The following is a 14,694-nucleotide window of genomic DNA, read 5'->3' on the forward strand; positions in this document are numbered from 1 at the left end:
GACCCCGAGGTAGGCAGCTTGAGCGCTGGCTCATCTGGTTTGAGCAGAGCTCACCAGCTTGGACCCAAGGTTGCTGGCTTGAGCAAGGGGTTACTCGGTTTGCTGAAGGCCCGCGGTCAAGCACATATGAGAAAGCAATCAATGAACAACTAAGGTGTTGCAAGAAAAAAACTGATGATTGATGCTTCTCATCTCTCCATTCCTGTCTGTCCCTATCTATCCTTATCTCTGACTCTCTGTCAAAAAATAAGTAAAAAGCAATCAAGGAACAACTAAGGTGCTGCAACTATGAGTTGATGCTTCTCATCTCTCTCCCTTTCTATTTGTTCCTGTCTGTCCCTTTTTATTGCTCACTAAAAAAAAAAAAAAAAAAAAAAAAAGTACAAATGTATTAAATTTTAATTTAGTAAAATTAGTTTAGTAAAATTTAGTTACATTTTTTTATGATTCATCCTTTACTGTCTTCACTCAGAACTCTGGGTAAGTCACGTTCAAAAAAATTCCTCCCATTTACTTTGATAAGTTTTATTCTTTCACCTCTTATACTTAGATCTGTGATCTATTTTGATCTAATTTTTGTTTAGGGCTGGAGTTAAGGGTCTTAACTCATATTTATGCCAGTAGAGATACAAATATACCACCATCTTTTGTTGAAAAGATGTCCCACTCTGGCTTATCATGGGGCATTATTCATTATAAAATAGACATAATATTTGTGGAATCTATCTCAGTTCTGGTTGTGTCCTTCTCATTGATCTCAGTCCGTTAACGGCTTCACTTTTAGTAGCCTTTCTCAAAGGACCAGATGCAGCGACAACTTCAAGTCCTCCCGGCTGCTCTTTCTCCCCAGTTGGTGATGGCCAGCCTCACACAGTACCCATTTCTCTAAATCTCTTTCTTTTCTGAAAAAACCACTTACTGGCCCTGGCCAGTTGGCAGTGAGGTAGAGCCTCCGCCGGCGTGTGGACGTTCTGCGATCAAATGTTGGCCAGGGCACACAGGAGAAATGTCAACCTGCCTCTCCACCCTTCACCTTCTCCTTTCTCTCTCTCTCTTCCCCTCCCGCGGCCCAGGCTCCACTGAATCATGTGGGTGCGGGCGCTGAGGATGGCTTCATTGCCTCTGCCTCAAGCACTAGAATGGCTCCGGTTGCAACAGAGCAACAGCTCAGACGGGCAGAGCATCGCCCCCTAGTGGGCAGGCCGGGTGGATCCAGGTCGGGTACATGCGGTAGTCAGTCTCTCTGCCTCCCTGATTCTCACTTTAAGGAAAAAACACCAAAAAAACCCCACTTACTGCATTAATATCTCCGCTGGTAGTTCCCTGTTGTTGTGCCTTTACAAGATATATAACTTTCTCTACAATATTTTATTGTGGACTGTTATACGAACACCTGAGCTCCTGACCATTTCAATTCTTTAATGAAAAAAAAATTTAATATCAACTTAAAAACCTTCTATGGCCATATGGCATTTTTTCCGAGCCCACTGAGTGCTTTCAGCTTCTGAGCTATTTTCCCTCTGAAAACTTAAGTCTCTGAAAATACACTCACTTACCGCAAGAGTCAAATACCAGGAAACGAGATATCTGAGAATCTTCCCATTTTCAGCCACCCAGGTTTCAATGTGGCTGCTTTCCTTCTGTGCCGCGTCAGGTCTCCCAATCTGGCGGCCTCCGATGCGGCTCCGCGGAGCAAGCGGGCAGGAACGCACTGGCTCCGAGCGCAGTGAGAATCGCTGGCCTTTCCTCGAATCCTTCAGATCCTCCTCGGCCGCCGTAGACTGACGAAAAATCTCGGTGACGTAGCCAGAACCCTAGTCTGGTTGTGGAAGTGTCAAGTTTAGACTTTCCTCGTGGGCTACAGAAAACCAGGTCAGTGCGCTCTTGTCCTTTTAAATTTTCAGAAACATTTTGTCCGGTGGCAGGTTTGTCTCACATCACAGAGTGCCTGACATCAGAGGGTGGAAGTGGTGCGTGTGGACCCTGGAAGGATGGCGGTGGGAGGAGTCGTGTGGAAGGCAGGTATTTCGGAGGAAGCAGGTGACCGCCTATCTTTAGTTTGAGTAGCTTTGGGGTCATTTAGCGACTAAGGGATTGTAGACAGCAACTACCGTGTCCCGACTGTCCTAGTCTCTGCGAATCACACTATATGTAACGGCTGGAGGCATTTAGTACGATCGCGGTGTCAGGATCAGGTTCGGGATTTAAAGGACTCGGGATGGCCCTCACGTGAGGGTGGCTGGTCCCGCTGTGGGAATAATAAGGGTGTGTGGTCAGTGTCTGAGGTGCAGACGGTGTCGTGAGGCTGCAGCTTTGGAGGCCCAGGCCCCCAGGGTTGTGATTGGGATGAGGTTTCAACCTTTGCTGTTGGGACGGAATGGAATCCATAGCCTTCCACCGCTTGAGTATATGGCGGTTTAACCAACTGTTAATTAAACTTGTGTTGTTTGCACTTTGGCTTGTTATGAATAATGCTGCTGTGAGAAATCTTATACATTCATTCTGGGTCAGATATACCTTTATTGGCTTGGGTATATATATAGTTTAGGTAAAACCTCAGGAAAGGCGGTCAAGCCCAGGGCAAACAGATGCCCTCTGTGTTTTAGCCTTCCATGCAGGGGTCGCCTAACTGCAGTGGAGAGTCACACCCATCGGTCATTTTTGGTTGACACTTTCATGCTGCAAAGGCAGAACTGATTCCTTCGAACCTAGATCTATGGTCCTCAATGCCAAAAATATATATCTGTTCCTTTGCAGAAAATATTTGCACACAGCTGCTCTTTTTTAATATGTAGCCACAGACACTTTTTTAAATTTCCTGAACCACACACTTTCTTATTTGCTGACATAATCTTCATTTGATTTAATATCCATCCCCCTGACAAAATGACCTATATGAAGTGTATAAATTAAGTCCCGCTGTCTCTTAGTCAAACGTGGTGGTCTCAGTTCCCATTGATATTGCAATGTAGGAGTTCCAGGCCGGGGATGTCAACCTGGTAATTGGATAATCTGGAAACACCACCAGGCAGCAGAGGGAGAAGATCTAACTGTTTATTACTTAGTAGTGCAGCCTGCTGGTGCCGGGGGGCCAACAAGAACCACCCCTGAGCAGCTCCCTCCCTCCTCTTTCTGTACCTCCTGAGGGAGGAGAAAGCCACACTAATAACAGCAGAAAACAGTGGCTTGTATATGGGAAAGTCTTACTTCCCTTCGGTACACTTTCTCGGAACTTCTGGGGACCAGGGTATGTTTCTTCCTCCTTATGGTTGCTGGCCAGCCGGCCATGTGGTGTTTGTGAGGGGGAAGGGCCATGTCCAAGATGGACCCCACACCTAGTGACTGAGTGTGTATTAAATGAGTTTAGCCTTACCGCGAGGTAGTGCACCATGGATAGAGTTCCCACTTGGGAGGCTGAGGAGGCAGGCTCAAAACCTCAAAATATGGGGCTTGAGTACAAAGGTCACTGGCTTGAGCAAGGGGCCACTACCTCAGCTAGACGTGCCTTCTCCATTTAAGGCACATAGGAGAAAGGAGTCAGTGAACAACAAAGGAGCTGCTAGGAAACACTGATGATTGATGCTTCTTATCTCTCTCCATTCCTGTCTGTCTGTTCCTATCTATCCCTCTCTCTGAGGTTAGGGCAGAGATGGCTAGTCATCCTGAACCTGTCCCAACTCCCGAAGTTATTTTGAGGGTTACCAAGAGAGGGGTGAGCTGCACTGCCCTTCTGTGCCTGAGTTGCTGAGTCCCTGGAATGGGGAGAGACTGGTTGTTGAGGGCTACATCACCATTGGGAGAGAGGTATGTTAAAGCACAGGCTCCTGCCCAGGTAGTAGGAAGGCCAAGGTAGCGTCCTCACCGCAGAGGAACAACATTCCCTGTTGTGTCAGGCAGGGAGGGAGATGAATTGAGAAGAGGTGAGAAAGAGGGTAGGGAGGTGTGCTCCTTTCTTGGGGTTCTGCTGTCCAGACTGATAATGTAGACGCTATTTCTGCTCCAATAAGGGGAGAGAGATGGGTAGTTGCTTGTTGGGTGCAATGAAAATGAGGGGGACACCAGGGTGGGAGGTCATCCAGGGGAAAAGAGAGAGGGAGGAATAAGAGGAATTAAAAGAAGGGGCTTGTAATGTAGGAAAGGAGGGGAACCGGCCTGGATGGACTAAGCAGCTGTTTGTCTCAGGAGGGACCTGGTGTCTATTTGCTGAGACAAAAGTGTGGTTGTTAACTGTAGAGTGACAGTGATGTTGCATGTTGTTTTGGCAGAGGCCACCTGGCGTGTTCCTGATGTTTTGGTAAAGCGTCAGGCTTGACTTACCCTGTGCTCTCCATACCGAGCACTTTCAGGATTTTCTTTATAGGTTTATCATACATTTAATTGGACTTAATCTGTTTTAAAGATTTTGTTTGTTTATTTATTTATTTAAATTTTTATTTATTTTTTATGTTTTGTATTTTTCTGAAGTTGGAAACGGGGAGGCAGTCAGACAGACTCCCGCATGCACCCAACTGGGATCCACCCGGCATGCCCACCAGGGGATGATGCTCTGCCCATCTGGGGCATTGCTCTGTTGCAACCACAGCCATTCTAGTGCTTGAGGCAGAGGCCATAGAGCAGTGTTTCCCAACCTTTTTTGTGCCATGCCCCACCTTAACCTTTCTAAAATTTTTATGTCCCCCCCTATGTAACATACATAATTTTTAACATTAAAAAATTGATTTGTTCACTTAATAAACATAAATGATAGGTTCTAGGAAGAAATCACTATGAAATTGTTAACAAAACACAGTAAGTAAAATTTCAAAACATATAGTGAAAAACAGAAATTAAAATTCCAAATAATTTTAATACAGATTTTTCTATATTAATTTATTATTTTAATTTAGTGTGATCCTTGCGCTTGATGCTTGCTGCACAGAGATTTTATATTAGGTTCCAATTTGGTTAGCTTTAGTCTCAAGTCTTCACGTTGTGTTATATCCAGCCGATTTCTTTTTTTTTTACCAGTAATCATTTACAGCACTAAATCCACATTCAGCTAAAAATGAAGATGGAAACGGTAGCAATAGTTTTCTTGCACATTTGGTTGAATTTGGGTATTTGATTTCTGTTTCCTCACAAAGCCATGCCATCACTCCTTTGATATTAAATAAAGCTTTAACTGACTCATCATTTTGCAATTCTGCGAGTTCTTCTTGATACTGCATATTTGATATATCAGACAAATCCACTAACATTGGCTGCATCATCCATGTTGGGAAATCAATTTGTTTGAAATCAGAAAATCTTTCTTTTAAATCAGCCGATAGAATATTCAAATGATTGACAATAACAAGTAAAGCGGTATCAGTTACTTCACATTTTTGGAGCCAATGAAACTGTTCAAAGTTTTTGTTGTTAATATGTTTCTGACATAACTCAATATTGGTAATGAAACCAAATATCTTTGCTTTTGCATCGACAAGAGTTTTATTTGTTCCTTGAAGTTGCTTATTTAATATATTTAGTTTTTCAAAGATATCGGCTAAATAACTCACAAATGCTTTACCATCTCTTGTTAACAGATACTTCATTTCAGGTTTGTCGCTTAAAAAATCACTAAGAGTATCAAACAGTTCCATAAATCTTTTCAAACAGTTTCCTTGAGATAGCCATCTTACTTCAGTATGAAGTAAAAGTCTTACATGGTCTTCATTTTGTTCTTCACAAAATAGCTTGAAAAGACACTCACATTTGGCACTAGCTTTAATAGCATTAACACACTTTATTACTGTATGTAATACTTCATTCAGAACAGGCGAGATGTTTTTAGCTACCAAGTTTTCCCTATGAATAACACAATGCACAAGAATCATTTCTGGATTCGCATCTTTCATTAATTTTAAGCAGCCATTTTTCTTGCCTATCATATTGGGAGCACCATCTGCAGTATAAGATGTTATATTTTTCATTGGTATATCATTGACATCTAAGTAGTTTTTTAGCTTATTATATATATCTTTGGAGGTAGTGGTGCTTTCTAATCTTTTACAGAACAATATTTCTTCAGCAAAATGTCCTTTATCAATATATCTTACGTAAGTTATCAATACTGCCTTACTGTCTCTCAAAGTTGATTCATCCATTTGCAAGGAGAATTTTCTTGTTTTCAGCTTTTCAATAAGTTGTTTTTCAATATCCTCACTCATTTCATCTATTCTTCTGCTAACACAATTGTTACTGAGTGGCATAGCTTTTCCATCTTTGTCATCTTTTTCAAGAACCATCTTAAGAAATGCTGATATTGACAGTTTTATTAAATTCTCTCCTATAGTGTGATTTTCTCCAGTTTTAGCAATGAATAAAGAAATTTGATAACTAGCCTCAAGAACATGATTATTAGTTGAAGTATGAGCAGTAAATAGAGACTTTAATGTTCTTTTTTCAAAATTTTTCTTTAAAGTTTTAAAGTAACTCAAAACTGAATTAATATGAGCACTATGTTTCACCTTCAAATGCGCCTCTAGACGACCTCGTTTCATTGATTCGTTGGTCAAGCATTGCTGGCATGAAAGACAAAAAGGAATCCGCTCATCGTGAACAGGGGGTATGAACCCAAATTTTAAATATTCCTCCAAATATTGACGAGTTTTTTTCTTGCTTGCACCACTCATTTTACTATGGGCTATAATAAAAATAAGATCAATTAAAAACTAATATTAAAATATGTGTTAAAAATCTATTCAATGTGACATAGAGTAAACGTATAGTAAAAATTCATATTTATTTAAATGTATATAACACATTTACTACACTACCACTGCAAATCAAAAGGTATCTATATTTTTTCCACTTGACAAAATTTTCTGTAAAGTTATGCTTCTAAAATTAAAATTGTCGTGCATGCACTATTATAGCCCCAATAATATTTATAAAATATTATTGCTTTCTAGCCCCGATGCAAGAAATACTTAATAAAGAGTTTAATATTGATAAAAATAAAATCAAATACTTACCAATTATATCTATACAATATATATATGTATATATCAACGAGCTTTTACAACAGTTTTGACTGACACTTATTTCAAATTAACACCAACTGAATGATGTGAAACACTACAGAAGTTGCGATGGGCCAATTAGGTGAGAATAACTGCGTTGTTTAGCGAGTTTTTAAAACATCCGGGGTTCCCCGCCGCAGACGGCATGCTCTGCGGTGAACCCAGGACGAAGTTTACTTGACGACGCCAATCACCCAGTTGATATTTTGGTCTCGTCAAACGAAATTATACTTAATAATTATTTACCACTATTATTTAAGAATTGCATTTTTTGTTAAATTTGGCACTGGTATCTAACATTGCATTTAAATGGCCCGGGACGAAAGAGTTAAAGTCGTGTCGAGTCCATTTTCAAATTGCCCCCCTTAACTATCGAATTGCCCCCCTGTGGGGCGTGGGCCCCACGTTGGGAAACACTGCCATAGAGCCATCCTCAGCACCCGGGCCAACTTTGCTCCAATGGAGCCTTGGCTGCAGGAGGGGAAGAGAGAGACAGAGAGGAAGGAGAGGGGGAGGGGTGGAGAAGCAGATGGGCGCCTCTCCTGTGTGCCCTGGCCAAGAATTGAATCCGGAACTCCACGCCAGGCCGACACTATCACTGAGCCAACCTGCCAGGGCCTGCTTTTATAAGTTTTATACTTTCTCATATTATACTTAAAACTGTGATCTATTCTGACTTAATTTTTTTTTATTACTAGATATAAGGTTCTTAATTTATTTCCCTGCCACTAGTATACAATTATCCCAGCATCTTCTGATGAAAGACTTATCCCATTGATTTATCCTGGGACTTTGGTGAAAAAGTAATTGATGGTAATGTATTTGGATTCTCAATATTGGTGGTGCCTTTCTCATTGGCTCCAGAGAAATGGAGCCCCACTTTAATGGCTTCGCTTTCAGTGGCTTTTCCTGAAGATCTGGTACCAATGACAACTTTAGATCGTGTTCACTCTTCCTCTCTGGTAGGTGATGACAAGCCTCACTCAGTACCCATTTATCCAAGTCTTTTTCTGGTCTTAAATTATGAGCCTGACCAGGTGGTGGCACAGTGGATAGAGTGTCGGACTGGGATGTAGAGGACCCAGGTTTGAGACCCCGAGGTCCCCAGCTTGAGCACGGGCTCATCTGGTTTGAGCAAAGCTCACCAGCATGGACCCAAGGTCGCTGGCTCGAGTAAGGGGTCACTTGGTCTGCTGAAGGCCCGCGGTCAAGCACATATGAGAAAGCAATCAATGAACAACTAAGGTGTTGCAAGAAAAAACTGATGATTGATGCTTCTCATCTCTCTCCGTTCCTGTCTGTCTGTCTCTGTCTATCCCTCTCTCTGTCCCTGTAAAAAAAAAAACACCTTTTGCTAGCAGTTCTGGGTTGGTGTTCCTTTACAGGACGTATGACCTGTAAAGTTTATATTCCTAGTGGGCTGAAGAAAATTCGGTTAGTGTGCTCTTGTCCTTTTTTTTTTTTTTTTTTTTTGTATTTCTTTGAAGCTGGAAACGGGGAGAGACAGCCAGACAGACTCCCGCATGTGCCCGACCGGGATCCACCCGGCACGCCCACCAGGGGGCGATGCTCTGCCCTTCCCGGGGCGTCTCTCTGTCGCGACCAGAGCCACTCTAGCGCCTGGGGCAGAGGCCAAGGAGCCATCCCCAGCGCCAGGGCCATCCTTGCTCCAATAGAGCCTCAGCTGTGGGAGGGGAAGAGAGACAGAAAGGAAGGAGAGGGGGAGGGATGGAGAAGCAGATGGGCGCTTCTCCTGTGTGCCCTGGCCGGGAATCGAACCCAGGACTTCTGCACGCCAGGCTGACGCTCTACCACTGAGCCAACCGGCCAGGGCCTGCTCTTGTCCTTTGAGTTTTCCGATGTTTTCATTGATGGGAGGTTTGTCTCTCACATCACAGAGTAGAAGTGCTGCAGTGTGGACCCCTGGAATTATGGTGGTGGGACGAGTCGTGTGGAAGAGGCTCCAAGGTATTTTGGAGGAAGCAGATGACTACCTGCGGTTTGGGTGCTGTTGGGCAAGTAAGCTTTACAAATGGTTTTTAAGTTTGCTTGCTTATATTTTGCATTGGCCTGGGCAGCACCTGTGTGTACTCAGTGTAAGGCTGCGGTGTTTGTCTTCAGGGTAGCAGATTGTAAATTGCAGATTCCGTTTCTGCTTGGGAGGGGCCGCTGTATTGCTACTGTTTGCTGGAGGTCCCCCCTTCCCCCGCCCCCATCCACCATGGGTGTCATGTTTATGATCCCATGCTCAAGGCAGTGACCTCAAGGTTTGGAACGTGGGTTTTCAGCATCCCAGTCTGATGCCCTATTCACTGCATGTCCGTGACCGCCTGTTCAGGCATACTTTTTAAGATTTTATTTATTTACTTTAGAGATAGGGGAGAGAGGGGGGCGGAGGAGGGAGGGAGAGAGTGGAAAAAGGCAGGGGGAAGGAGCAGGAAGCATCAACTTGTAGTTTGCTCCTTACATGTGTCTTGACTGGGCAAGGCTGGGGCTTCAAACCAGCGCCCTGAGCACTACAGGTTGATGCCCTATGCACAGCGCCACCACAGGTCAGGCCTGATGAGGTTTATAAGAAATTTATTGATGCATCTGCGAACAAATGGGCTGAGTCCCAAATGGCGTCAGCCTAGAGAGCCTGGGGTTTTAAGCTTTTATAGGCGTAGTGAGTGAGTCTAGCGAGATTAATTTTGGTGGAGACTTTTGGGGCAGGGCGGGGGGAAGGGGATCAGTTAATGAAAAAATTGCCCCAGCGGGGATGTAGGTGTGGGTGGTGAGGGGAGGTGGAAAATCAGTCAGTTTTGCTCAGGTGGAGAGGTAAGGAACCGCCCTGGTGCCAGATCTCTTGAACCAGGCTAGTAGAGGATTTTTTGGTAAGGGGCCCTAGACTCCAACCTAACAGGTATAGAGATACTTTTTGAAGGTAAAGAAAGAAACTAAGTTGTTCTAGAAGCTAGTTATTTCTGAATTGTTAGGAAGATTTCTGTAAGGTGCAGAAGTTTTGTGTAGGCGGAAGAAACGAAAAGAAAGAAGGACTGAGGAAGTAAACAGTTAATAAAAAGGGACTGCTCTGGCCCTGGCCAGTTGGCTCAGTGGTAGAGTGTTGGCCTGGCGTGCAGGAGTCCTGGGTTCAATTCCTGGCCAGGGCACACAGGAGAGGCGTCCATCTGCTTCTCCACCCCTCCCCCTCTCCTTCCTCTCTGTCTCTCTCTTCCCCTCCCACAGCCAAGGCTCCATTGGAGCAAAGTTGGTCCCGGGCGCTGAGGATGGCTCCATGGCCACTGCCTCAGGTGCTAGAATGGCCCTGGTTGCAACAGAGCAACGCCCCAGGTGGGCAGAGCATCGCCCCCTGGTGGGCATGCCAGGTGGATCCCAGTTGGGTGCATGCGGGAGTCTGTCTGACTGCCTGCCCGTTTCCAACTTCAGAAAAATACAAAAAAAGAAAAGGGACTGCTCTAAGACCCAGATAAGCAGGAAGCAGTTAGAAAAGATTGAGATGAGCGTCTCCGTACACCTCAAGAGAAAATAGGCTGGAATGTTAAGACACATCTCACCTTCTACTGCTAAAAGCTTGTACATTCTTGCAGGACAAAAATCTGCTTTCTTCTATTATTCTTCAGTAACTCATGCTGCTGTTGTTTTTCAGAAAGTCACTGACCGGGATGTGCTGATCCGAGCACACTAGATGCACCAACCCTCCTGTCAGCAGATGCCCAGGGCGGCAGCCCCTAGTGCCTGTAGCTAACACTCCCTCCAGTCCCTCTCAGTTGAAGCTATGCTATCCACTGAGCAATCACCTGGTCAGGCTTAAAAAGCCACTTTTACCTTTTTCTATGGAGAGCCTACTGTGCCATTAAGTCTCTGTCTGTCAGGAGTCTGCTCATCGGCATTGTGTTTAGTTCCTGTGGCTTATTTGTCTATAGTACTATTATTGTACTGTTATAATTAAATAACTTTAAGTCTCTTAACTGATAGAGCATATCTTTGCATTTTCTTATTAAAAGCTGTATTATAGCAGTTAGTTTAGGATTTTGAATGGAATTTCATTTGGTGTATATATACTTTTGGGAAACAAGACATTTTAAAATGCGTGAACTTTGATAGTCATTTTCACAGTCAAACTTTCCATATATTTAAGTTTTTGAAATTTATCTAAACTTTTTAAAAAATACAGTCTTTAATTTTAAAATAATTTCACTGACCAGGCAGTGGCGCAGCGGATAGAGCATTGGACTGGGACGTGGAGGACCCATGTTCAAAACTCAGAGGTCACCAGTTTGAGCCTGAGGTTGCTGGCTTGAGCAAGGGGTCACTCGGTCTGCTGTAGCCTCCGTGGTAAAGACATATATGACAGAAATCACAGAACAATAAAGAAGCCTAAATGAAGAATGGATGCTTTTCATCTCTCTCTCTTTCTGCTTTTCTGTCCCTGTCTTTCCTTTCTCTGTCTCTAAAAAGAATTTTTAAAGATTTATTTATTGATTTAGAGAAAGAGGATGGGAGCAAGAGACAGCATGAAATATTGATTTGTTCTTCTAATTATTAACACATTATTCAGTAAATTCTTGTATGTTCCCTGACTGGAGGTGAAATCTGCATCGTTGACATTTCTGGATGACACTAACCAGCTAACTTGAGTTATCCGGCCAAGGCTCAACATTATTCGCTCAATATAAAATATTTGTGTTGGTCTTCAAAATGGTAGTTTATAAATTCTGTATTGTTTCTCGATGGCCTGTCTGTCTGTAACTGGTAGTGGTGTGTCTCAATGTTGTATTTAGTCTGAATTTGTTTATTTCTTCTTGTTTTGTGGTCCATTTTCACTATACATTTCAGGGCTATGTAGTTAGGTGCATAGGAATGGCAGGCTTTTAATAATTTTTTTTCTTTCAAGATTTTATAGATTAATTTTTAAGAGAAGAGAGAGAGAAAGGGTGGAGGTGGTAAAGAGAGGGAAGCATGAATTCATAGTAGTTGCTTCTCACTTGGCCTTGACCTGGCAAGCCCATGATTTCAAGCCAGTAACTTCAGCATTCTGGGTCAACACCTGATTGATTGCACCTGATGGGTCAGGCAGGAAAGGAATTTCAGGCTTTTACATGGTGGTCAATTGAAACTAATACTACTGAGCATTGTTTTTCTTTCTCAGCAGTAACTTTAGGGGTTTCTGGTTCTTTTTCTATAAGAGTATGAGTGAGGTATTTTTCCCCGCCGGGGAAGAAGGAAGGGGCTGTAGCCATGAAGTGTGGATAAGCAAAAGCTTTATTGAGTACAGAGCACCTCCTGGACGATGTTCCCTGGTTTGGGGGACAAGGGCCACTGAAGTCACGTGGATGAAACTGCATGTGTGGGATATTTAAAGGGTCTCGTTTAGGGTGGTTGAGCTAATATGACATGGCAAAATCTCACTGGCTGGCAGACAGATGCTCTTTTCCCAAGGACTCCTGGGAAGTTTTTTTTGGCACACCTGAGTGTGGGCGGTTCTAGCCAAAGTTCCCAGGTCTGGTTTCTCAGGTAACTTTTCCCCATTATCCATCCACCTTACAGTATGATTACAGCAGTTTATTTGTGGTGAGCCTTTCGTAGTGTATCTCTTTCTTTTCTTTTTTTCCTTTTTTTTTTGGAGAGAGACAGAAAAATGCAGGGACAAATAGAGACAGACCAACTAGAAGGGAGAGAGGTGAGAACCATCAGCTTGTAGTTTCTGCACCTTAATTGTTCATTGATTGCTATCTCATACATGCTTTAAATGTGAGGGTTCAGCAGCGGAGCCAGTGATTCCTTGATCATGCCGGTCAGCTTGGGCTTCAAGCCAGTGACCATAATACGGTCATGTCTGCGAGCCCATGCTCAACTTGGTGAGCCCGTGCTTTCGCTCATTGAGCACATTATCAAGGTTGATGAGCCCACATGCAAGACTCTGACCTCAGAGTTTTGAACTTGGTTCCTCAGGAATTTAGACAAAGCTCTGTCCACTGCGCCACCTCCTGGTCAGCCATAATGTATCTTTTTCTAAGCTTTTATTTCAAAGGTTTCCATATCATTATGTTACATGTCACCTATAATAGGATGTTATTTGATTTTAAATTTTATTTGAATGTGACAGTTTTGTAAAGTTTGTATTTAATGTAACTAACAAGAATGCTTATTCTGTGAATACTTAATATAATTTTTCATCTCTTTTAAAACAGTAATCTATAAAAAGGAAAGAAAAAGAAAAGAAAAAAAGAGATACACCATGAAAGGCTCACCACAAATAAACTGCTGTAACCATACTCATTTTATATTTTTTCTGTATCTCTTTTTGTTGTTTATTTTTCTTTTTGGTCTTCTTTTAAATAATTTTCTAAATTGTACTGATTGATTTTTTTTAGAGAGAGAGCAGGAAACGTAGAATAATTTGTTGATTCACTTATTTATGCATTCATTGGTTGCTTCTCACATGTGCCCTGACCGGTGATCGAACCTGCAACCTTAGCATATGGGAAAGACAGTCTTAACCAGCTGAGCTACTGAACCAGGACTCAGATGAGTTTTTAGAGTTCTATATTCCACATCTGTAAGCATAAAAATAAAGACAGCTGTTAGTTTTCTTCCTGATGGTAGAGATTATGCATAGTGTGGCACTTTATAAATCCTTGTGAGAAACAGTGCCTTTACACTCTTCTACGGCAATACAGGGATCTCAAGGCACTTCAGCTTCATTTGCCACTTTCCAATGTATTTACATTTTTGTGGACCTTTATTTTATGTGTTTCGAACCTTAAATGCTATGATATTTACTTATGAGACAGTGCTTCCCTGGTGGGGTGACACCTTTGATGGGACTGTTCATCTGATATGTTAAGGTTGCAGGTTTGATCCTTGCTCAGGGCACAATTGGAGTCAACTAATGAATGCGTAAATGGGTTGAACAATAAATCCATGGTCCTCTCTCTCTCCCCTATGGTATCTCTCTCTTTCTCTCTTATTCTCAAGTCAATAAATTAATGCTGGACCACTTCTGTACCAATGATCAAACCAGCCATGGCTTTAGGGCCATAATTTTTTTTTTTTTTTTTGTATTTTTCTGAAGCTGGAAACGGGGAGAGACAGACAGACTCCCGCATGCGCCCGACTGGGATCCACCCGGCACGCCCACCAGGGGCGACGCTCTGCCCACCAGGGGGAGATGCTCTGCCCCTCTGGGGCGTCGCGCTACTGTGACCAGACCCACTCTAGCACCTGGGGCAGAGGCCAAGGAGCCATCCCCAGCGCCCGGGCCATCTTTGCTCCAATGGAGCCTTGGCTGCAGGAGGGGAAGAGAGAGACAGAGAGGAAGGGAGGGGTGGAGAAGCAAATGGGCGCTTCTCCTATGTGCCCTGGCCGGGAATCGAACCCGGGTCCCCCGCACGCCAGGCCGACGCTCTACCACTGAGCCAACTGGCCAGGGCCTTTAGGGCCATAATTTGTATATATTATTTACATAGTAATTCTACAATTTACTGATATTTAGTAAGTTTATGGTTGTGACATCATCAAAATTCAAAATTCAGTTTTTAAAAATTGTTATGACTTCATACATAATGGAATTTGATAGTGGTATTGTTATGTTTTGTAGACCATTTGTGTAATTTAAGTACAATTCTTTATTAGATACATAATGTGAAAA

The 14,694-nt window shown here is 43.0% G+C and overlaps 1 protein-coding gene across 7 annotated transcripts in view; it reads left to right on the forward strand.

Moving 5' to 3' along the window:
• The window catches only part of LOC136399222 (zinc finger protein 615-like), a 265,085-nt gene that overhangs the window by 233,932 nt on the left and 16,459 nt on the right, over nt 1-14,694 (forward strand). For 2 of the 7 annotated variants that reach the window (XM_066374206.1, XM_066374207.1), the window contains exon 2: nt 1,563-1,872. The exons of 4 other annotated variants lie outside the window; for them this stretch is intronic. The gene's annotated coding sequence lies outside the window, so the exon portion shown is untranslated. Of the gene's footprint in view, nt 1-1,562; nt 1,873-8,941; nt 9,063-14,694 lie in introns of all 7 variants that reach the window. One more of the 7 variants, XM_066374208.1, reaches the window with a different exon arrangement.

This window comes from Saccopteryx leptura, chromosome 3 (assembly GCF_036850995.1).
Source record: "Saccopteryx leptura isolate mSacLep1 chromosome 3, mSacLep1_pri_phased_curated, whole genome shotgun sequence".
Lineage (NCBI taxonomy): Eukaryota > Metazoa > Chordata > Mammalia > Chiroptera > Emballonuridae > Saccopteryx > Saccopteryx leptura.